Below are 7,588 nucleotides of genomic sequence, written 5' to 3' on the forward strand. Positions count from 1 at the left end.
GGTCGGTATTTTGCTTGCATTGTTGAGATTACCGACCATAGTTGGTCGGTAATGTTTAATTTTAATTATTTTTAAAAAATATATATTTTCAATTACCGACCAAAGTTGGTCGGTTTTTTTTAATTTTAATAATTAATAAAAAAATATAATTTAGTTAAACCGACTAACTTTGGTCGGTAAAATTAAATTAATAAAATATGTTTCCGACCAAAGTTGGTCGGTAAGTAATTAAACTTGTCAGATGGTCGTTTTAATATACCGACCAAAGTTGGTCGGTAATTTCCGACCAACTTTGGTCAGTAAGCCATTCCGACCATCAAAATACCATCCATACCGTAATGGTCGCGTTTTGGTCAGTAATTTGCCATAACCGACCAACGTTGGTCGGTATTTTTGGTCGGTTTTTAGCGAATTTCTAGTAGTGTCAGCAGTGGTGGAAACGCTATGGCATATTTCTTTTTGAGAACTTAGGCCCACAAGTTATTAGGCTTCTCAAGAAGTCTTCAGTCAAGACAAGCTAGCATAGTCTCGTTCTTAGCTCTTGCTCTCTTGAGATCTAGTCCACCATTCACCTTACCGCTAGCAGTAATGTTCCGGTTAACAAGATGTAATTTTGCCTTAGTATCAGTCGTATCCTATACAAAATTACGTTGAATTCTGTCACTAGCCTTGTTAATGCTAACGGGTAGGGAGATATATTGCGTAATATGGTTTGGAATGGAGTTTAAGGTAGACGTTGCTGGAGTAGACCTACCCGCCATAAAAAGAAACCTAGTCTTCCAGTTTGAGAGCCTTGTTAGTATTCAGTATTCAAAATCAGAAAAATAAGAAAATGTTAGTTTTAAGAAAACTAAAACAGAAATATTCTAAGACCACAAGTTTCTTGTGTATCCTTAAGGAATTTAATCCCCTCGCAGTTGCCCAAGGTTTCAGATTAATTTCTCACAGGATAGAACGAAATAACTATTCTCTGATAGCGGCACTTCAAAATCACAAAACTTCGACGAACTCAAAAGGCGGAGCAAATCACACAAAATACTTACATTTTACTTTGAAAATCAATGCAGAATGCAGAATAGATAGGGGAGAGTTTTTCAGATTCGGTGGTGAAAAATGAGGCTAAGTCTCTCTATTTATAGCCAACAAAGTTGAGTCCCAACAGGTGCAAAGGTGCTTGTTCGTTTGATAAGGTGTCTATTCCGCCAAAATTATTTGAATTTTTGTTAAATGGAATGTTTGTTTGCGAATTTGACCGTTGGAAAATTGACCAAATCCGAATCCGAAGCCGAAGCCTGACCGAGTGGGCAACGACGACGACGGCGTGAGGCTTGTTCTCTTCTCAACTCTTTAAGAGAATAAGTGCTTCCTCATGTAAGCACAAGAATTTTCATCTTGCTATTCAATGAGGGACAAAGTTCCTTTGTAAAAATAACTAATTCAAAATTTCATTTTCCTCCATTTCTTTTTCCACCATTTTTCATTCACACCTCTTTTGTTTTAATTAATAAAACCCAACAATCCCCCATATGAATGGGAATGCCTATCCGAAAAAATATGCCTGAAACAAATGTGTGATTCCAAGTAAGGATTAATCGCATCTGGATAAGTAGGTTTCCCTTTAAACTTTCCGTAGTGAATATATGTCGGATACACTCAATTAATCAGTAGATTTGATATCTATGAACCGTCGAACTTTGGTGTATACCTAGACAGCCATACATCACACATTCAGCCCTTAACTGTCTTTGGTTCTCATTGTTGTGTTCGTTTCATCCATGAACACCGCCTGGTTTCACAAGTGCGTAGAGAACCGGCCTTACAAAATTCTCCTTGAAGTGGCTTACACTTCACACTTATATAGGTGATTCCTAAACATGTTATCTTGTAGATGCACTATTTGATATACCCCCTATCAAACTTAGAAACCATTAAAAAGCCTTAACACTTTATCCTTATTGCTGAAAATTGTTTTCATCATGAGAATTGACAAAAATTTTATTTGACAATGTTGAACCGTCACAAATGATTATGTTTAATCTCCTTGAACCTAGATCTTGGGATGTCCAGTCTTCTTGGTAGAGTTACCACCACAGTGACTTGTCCTCGTCCATAGTCCCATTCCCTTTGATGGCTTCTCAACCGCCTCCCTAGTTAGGCCTTTTGTATGCGGATTCGACACATTATCTTTTGACTTTACATAGTCAATTGTGATAATTCTACTAGAGAATAGTTGTCTAACAGTATTATGTCTTCGTCATATGTGACAAAATTTCCAGTTATACATAATGCTCCCAGCCCGTCTATTGCTTCTTTACTGTCGCAATATATGCATATAGGTGCCAAAGGTTTGGGCCAAAATAGAATATCTTCCAAGAAATTTCAGATCCATTCAGCTTCTTCACTGGCCGTGTCTAAAGCTATAAACTCATACTCCATTGTAGAGCGGTCAATGCATGTCTGTTTGGACGACTTCCAAGACACTGATCATCCACCAATGGTTTTTGTCGATCTGGTAATCCACTTTGCATCACTATATCCCTCAATAACCACAAGATAATTATTGTAATGCAATGCATATTCTTGGGTAGATTTTAAATACCCCAAAACTTATTTCATTGCTATCCATTGAGTTTGGTCAGGATTACTTGTATATCGACTAAGCTTACTTATCGCACAAGCTATATCAGGTCGTGTACAATTCATAATGCACATCAAACTTATTGGTAAGGATATAAGTACTGTGAATGGCATCAATAATGGGTTGTGAAAGATCAAAAGAAATGCTAGACAAGCCCCATGCACCATTATCTCTGAGAGTATTAATAGTTAAATTAAACTAATATCGAGTGAGAGGACCATGCATCATAGATCTAAGAGTAAGATTATTATCCATGCATCTAGAGTTCCAGAAGTGAACGGCTTACCACTGTTAATGTTCCACCCAAGCCCCTGAGACCATGTAATCCATCCTTTGAGAACATTGCTCCAAATAAAAGAGTTATTCCTAGAAGTATGATCACTCTCAGCAGTGGTGGAAACTCTATGGCTATATTTCTTAATGAGAACTTGGTCCCACGGGTTATTAGGCTTCTCAAAAAGTCTTCTGGCAAGGCAAGCTAGCATAGTCTCGTTCTTAGCTCTTACTCTCTTGAGATCTCGTCCACCTTTTCCCCTACCGCTAGCAGTAATATTCCGGTTAACAAGATGTAATTTTTCCTTAGTATCAATCGTATCCCATACAAAATTACGTTGAATTCTGTCAATAGCCTTGTTAATGCTAACGGGTAAGGAGATATATTGCGTAATATGGTTCGGAATGGAGTTAAAGGTAGATGTTGCTGGAGTAGACCTACCCGCCATAAAAAGAAACCTAGTCTTCCAGTTAAAGAGCCTTTTATGCGTATTATCCAAATGAATTGGAAGTTGTTCTTCCTAGGTATAGAGTGGAAGATAGGGAAGCCAAAGTACTTACAAAAGGATTTCCAAACAGGAATGTTCAAGATCTCCAAAATTATAGGTTTTAACTTCTTAGGGCAACTCTTTGAGATAATAACTTTCGACTGCTGTTTATTATCTATCCCACTAGGGTAAGGTTGTGACGATCTGGCCGGTCGTTTTGTATATTGTACCCTCGTTCCCCTTTTTATTGCTTTTTCTATGTTCATTTGTGGTTATGTGACTTGCCGGAGTGGTTGGTTTGGTTCGGGGGGAAGATTTAGAGTGAATTGGGACACATAGTCCCAAGATTGGAAGCTTAAGTTGAAAGAGTTGATTGGAGTTTGAATTTTATGTACACGGCTCTAGAATGGAGTTTTGATGGTTCCAATAGTTTCATATGGTGATTTTGGACTTAGGGGAATGTCCGGATAGTGATTTGGAGGTCCGTAGGTCGTTTTGGCTTCAATTAGCAAAAGTTAGAAATTTGATGCTTTGGAAGATTGAGAGGTGTGACCGAGAGTTGACTTTATTGATACCGGGCTCATATTTTGGTTGCGTTAGTTGGAATAGGTTTGTTGTGTCATTTAAGAATTGTGTGCAAAATTTAAGGTCAATCGCAATTGGTTTTTATGATTCGACATTGGTTTTAGAAGTTGGAAGTTCATTAGTTTCATTAGCCTTGAATTGGGGTACGATTTGTGATTTGAATGTTTTTTTATATTATTTGAGGCTTCGACAAATTTCGTATCATGTTTTAGGATGTGTTGGTATGTTTGGATGGGGGTCTCGGGGGCCTCAGATATGATTCAGATTGAAATCGGATTGAGTTTTGGACTTTTAACGAATTGCTGAAGTTTAAAGATTCTGGTGTGATCACACTTCTCGCACATGCGGCCATAGGGTCGCATAAGCGGTTTGGGATGAGGTTGGTAGATGCGCAAGTGCGGGGAAATTTCTGCACCTGCGAGCTCGCAGGTGCAGGCAACAGAGCATAGAAACGAAGAGGTGAGGAGGCACGATTTTCCGCATATACGGAGCTGAGGAAGCAGGTGCGCATGCACAGAAGCACATATTGGACCGCATAAGCGAAGTTGGCCGAAATGTCTAGAACCACAGAAGAGGAAGCTTAAGCGCATGTGCGTTTCTGCAGGTGCGAAGTATGTTTTTTTGCAGAAGCAGATGGTCGGGATGTTAATGAAATTCTGCACCTGCGATGGTTTGTCTGCAGGTGCGGTGGATGGGAGCCCAGGTGCGAAAGGCCTGGGCAGAAGAATTAAATAAGGATTTGAGTTATTACTCTCATTTTGGACTTGTGGAGCTCGGCTATGTGCGATTTTTGTGAGGGTTTTGGCTAACATTAAAGAGGTAAGTGAAGACTCATCACTTTTATTGATAATTATTGTTTACCCATTGATTTTTACACCTAGAATATGTTTGTTTCAGGTACAATTTGGAGAATTTTGGACTATGTATTGGAGAGTGAGATTTGGGGATTCGAGGGTCGATTCAAGGAAACCGGATTGCAGGATCGAAGGGGCTAACTAAGATACATAACAATTAGGTGGGTAAAAGCATATAACTGGCTCAATAAAGAAATGTCTATATCACTTCTAAGACTAAATAAAACTACTATTTCGCTTTACAAACACACAGGGCAAGTTCTAGACAACAAATTTAATGCACAGAATAACACAAAACATCGCACACACATGGCGCATAACTCACTCAAGATTGGATTATCAAGATACTCCAGTAAAAGCGGTTAAGCACAATTAAGATCATACAATTTAAGGTACTGATACAAGAGTCAAAAACTGAGCCTAAACGTCACACTAAAGAACTCACTATTCTCAAGGCATAATAAAGTTAAGAGATGTTGCTTTCAATTCATATCATAGCACAAGGTTTCCTACTCTAAAAAAAAAATAAAAACTAACTACACCCGGTTCAAATAAAATACTTGGAAATGAACCGCGGCACAAAGAAAAATCAAGGGGTAATTATTACACTACCTAACAAAAGAAAATATTTTTTTCTTTTTTCTTTCGACTTTAATCCCTCAAGAAACATGTCGGTGTTATCCATCGACGGGAAAAATCAAAAATTTTAACAGTTTTATGTTTTTCAATTTCTTTCTATCTCTAACCTACTAAACAAAAAATAAACTAGCACATATACATACAACATACAATTATCCCCCACCCCACACTTTAAGTTGTGGCATGTCCCCATGATACACATTTAAAAAGCATAAGGTAAAGGAAACTTCCCTGAATATCTAGTCGGGATCTGAGTCGAAGTCGGGATCCATTCCTCGCCTTCGAACTAATGCGCACATCCACGAAGATAGCTTTTTCTCTGCCTTCTTGGGGTGCACCCCACACTTATCTCTCTCACTCGTCGCAACCTTCTCTTTTGAGCCATTCACTTTCCACTCAACACTTGCAGCTGGCTTCTCCTTTTTCACCCCCGTTTCTTCATTCATCTATAAAGTTACAGTCTCCTCACCCACTCTAAGCATGATTTTTTTCTCGTATATATCTTATATTTCTCTACCTGTTGCTAAGAATGGTATTCTTAAGATGCGGGGGACCTCTTTATTCTCCTCCATATTCACTACTATAAAATCTACAGGAAATACAAACTTATCTACCCGAACTAAGACATATTCCACTATCCCCTAGGGTATCAGAGTCTTTTGGTCTGCCAGTTGAAAAGATATTGGCACTAACCTTATATCTCCAATCTCCTTCTCCAGTTTCCTGTAAATAGATAGAGGCATTAAGTTAATTGAGGCACCAGAATCACATAAAGATTTATCAAAATTAATAGAGCCAAAAGAGCAAGGTATAGTAAAACTCCTTGGATCTCCACATTTTTGTGGGAGTTTGTTTTGCACTATCGCACTGCAATGCTTTGTGAGCTTGACCACTGAGGTCTCTTCTATCTTCATCTTCTTTGTTAGGATCTCCTTCAAGAATTTAGAATAAGATGGCATTTGGGAGAGCACTTATGTGAATGGAAAATTTACATTAACCTGTTTCAGCATATCCAGAAAACTCTCAAATTGCTTGTCCAGCTTTTTTCTATATAGAAGTTGAGGAAACGGTAGAGCAGGCATATGCTCGCTCTCATTAGATTCATCCCTTCTCGAAGTTTCCTCCTTCTTCTTATTGTCAGCTCCCTTCTTGCTTTTCTTCTTCTTATCAATATCATTTTTCAACTGCTCCCCATTTTCCTTTTCAAGCACCACCTCTTTTTGGATTGGAGTGGTATCTTTTAACACTTGCCCGCTTCTCAAGGTCACATTATTTATTGTTTCTTTAGGATTTCTCTCAGTATCAGCTGGAAGAGTACATGAGACTCTATCATATAATATTATTGCACTCTATCCCACTTGTATCTCTATGTTTCAAAAACCAGTGCCTAATTCTTTGATATTTGTTCCGTGAGTGTCCAACCTCTCATCTGTCTTGATAATGAAGGCCTTCATTAGATCTTCTAGACCAGGCTGATTGGACTGTTGAGGCTGAAACTGCTACCTTTACTGATTTAGGAAGACTGGAGCTCCTTGTCCCTGAGGTCTAGATTTATTTTATTGCCACGCATTTGCAGTACCTCCTGGTAAACTCCATGAAAACCCGGGGTGCCTCTGACCCGTTGCATTATAATTTTCCACAACATTCACTTCCTCAGTTGAGGCTTGACACTCATGAGTAGGATGTCCTCTTCCACATATATCACAAGCTGCATGAGGCTCACTTTGTATTGTAGCTAAGGTCAGCTTCCGTACTTCTTTATCCATAGCATCAAGTTGTACCTGCACAGATGTGTTAGCATCAACCTGGTGAACACCTGTAGATCTTCTTCTTTCATCACTCTCATAAGGCCACCAATTTGCATCTTCAGATAAGTCGTCAAGAATTGTGACTATCTCTTTTGGAGTCTTCTTCATCAAAGGGCCTCCAACTGCATTGCTCAATGTTCTACGTGAGGCCGGTGTCAATCCATCCCAAAAGTCCTGGAGTTGCATCCAAAGTTCAATTTCACTATGTTGACACTTTCTGACTATTTCCTTAAACCTTTCCCAAGCTTCAAACATAGTCTCAGTACCTTTCTGGAAAAAGTTATGGATTTCTCTTCTAAACTT

General features: G+C 38.7%; 1 non-coding gene across 1 annotated transcript; it reads left to right on the forward strand.

Annotated features, from left to right (window-relative positions):
- Positions 1-7,481: 7,481 nt before the first annotated feature.
- On the forward strand, positions 7,482-7,588 carry LOC117281355 (small nucleolar RNA R71). The gene has a single exon (XR_004511971.1). It is a non-coding gene; the product is annotated as a small nucleolar RNA R71 (small nucleolar RNA).

The sequence above is a fragment of the Nicotiana tomentosiformis genome, chromosome 6 (genome assembly GCF_000390325.3).
Source record: "Nicotiana tomentosiformis chromosome 6, ASM39032v3, whole genome shotgun sequence".
Taxonomy (NCBI): Eukaryota; Viridiplantae; Streptophyta; class Magnoliopsida; order Solanales; family Solanaceae; genus Nicotiana; species Nicotiana tomentosiformis.